Source organism: Cryptomeria japonica, chromosome 5, assembly GCF_030272615.1.
Source record: "Cryptomeria japonica chromosome 5, Sugi_1.0, whole genome shotgun sequence".
Taxonomy (NCBI): domain Eukaryota; kingdom Viridiplantae; phylum Streptophyta; class Pinopsida; order Cupressales; family Cupressaceae; genus Cryptomeria; species Cryptomeria japonica.
The window spans coordinates 772,423,356-772,425,310 of NC_081409.1; positions in this window are offsets into that span (position 1 = coordinate 772,423,356).

Sequence of the window (1,955 nt, forward strand, 5' to 3'; positions counted from 1 at the left end):
TTGGAATTTTTCTGAGCAATTGAACAAAAAACCATGAAGGTAGGGCTAATAGGGGCTTCTTAGGGCTACTAGGCCTAGAAAATAGGAACTACTGAAAGCGATGGAGAAAATGGAGTGAAATCAATCATAGAAACACATGATGGGAATTGATACACCATCTCGACATCCTCTTGGTCCCCTGCATGTGAATGTTGAATATTTTGACAACTTGATGGTTTGGATTTACCCTGTGAATCCTAGCCATGATCTTGAGTAATGGGAGCAAACAAGTTGATAGAGAGCTTTCCAAAAGAGTTTAGTTGTTGGGATTAATATAAGAGAAGAGTAGGGTGTAAAAAAAGTATGGAGGCCCACTATAACATCTTTTTACCAACCCTACTAATCAAGGTTCAACTCTTTTGTGAGATCCTCCCTATCCCTACCATAGGACTTAGAAGATGTAGGGAGGCGACCCACATAGAGTGCATTTTGAAAGGCTATACTCTCCACATTCATTGTCAACAACCTGGACCTTGATCTCGGGTTTAGTGGAATTATAATTCGAGGTGATATTGAAGGTACTAATGAAGGGTGTAGAGGCAGGTGTGTTAAGAGGGCAATGATGGATATGTTTCCCTTTAAAAAAATTTAATATTGAAAGGGTTGGGGGTCAGTGGGGCTAGTGATTTCCCTACCATTGTATAGAAATTTTAAGGCATTAGTGATAGGTGGATGGGACAACTTGAATGGAATGGATCCAAGGGTGGCCAAGAAGGATATTATATGGGAGATCAAGGTCGAGGACTTGACAAGTTGTTTCTACCACAATTAATCCAAATTGAAGTGGTGATGTAATCATGCCTTTAGAGACTCTTTTGACATAATCATAGACTTTGATTGTGATCTTTCCATTGGAATCATTGATATTTTAGGGTATCCCAGTTGTTTTATTAGCTTAAATATACATAAATTGAGATCGAACCTACCATCTATAAGGACCCTTCTTTATTTTATTTTAAATGGATGATGGCTTCAATATGGAGGGGTTTATTATGTGAAGTACCATTGGAGGAGACATATTTGATAGTGAAAATGAGGTGATGTTGTGCGGAGAGGTTACCTATCAAGGCTTGAAATTGTGAGGTGTTGATGCTATCGGGAATGAGAGATTTGAGTAGAACCTTTACAAGGATTTCCTTGTGAAAAAGGGAGGTCTTCAAAAAATCAAGAATGAATATCTGTGTAGGAGTTTTTCCTAAGTGATCAAGGATGTTGTAGTGAGATTTGGATGGGGTGGAGGAAGAAGGAGGGGGAGGGGCTTCTTTGGACAGTTACCCTTCCCTTTCGAGTCATTACATAAACAATTAGTAGGATACAAGGTGGAAGGGGCTCCTTGAAAATTTACCCTTCCTCTTTGGGTATTTGGATCGTAATTGGCTCCTTTGATGGTGATGTATTAACTTGAGTGTTAGCCTCTTCTATCTAGCCAACAAGGGAGTCGAAAGATGAGATGCAAGATTTCAAATTTCATTGGACATAAATTCATTTTTGTGGCACCTGTTGGTATACTTATATAGAACATCATTTGTAAGTAAGGCTTAATGGTAGAACCAATGCAAGTATCCATTATCATGACTTTACTAGTTCCAAAATAGCATCAAAATTAAAAAAAATTATTGGGATACATAGGATATCACCATAAAATAGAAACACTTGATGTCCAACTACTACAAGTGCATGACTAGTGTAAGAAGATCAAAATCTGGTTCAAACAATTAAGGAAGTAGTGAATTTATGGTTGGCCCATGCCATAGGTCTCATTTGAGGTGCGTAAAAATTAGCTCAATAAATTATCCAAATTCTCATCATATTTCAAGAAGTAAAGTAGACTCTTACAGAGACCAGTGCAAAGAAATCATCTTCTCTAGTAAAATAAAGTTTAGTCCGACTTCAAAGAAAAATATAAGAACGTCATA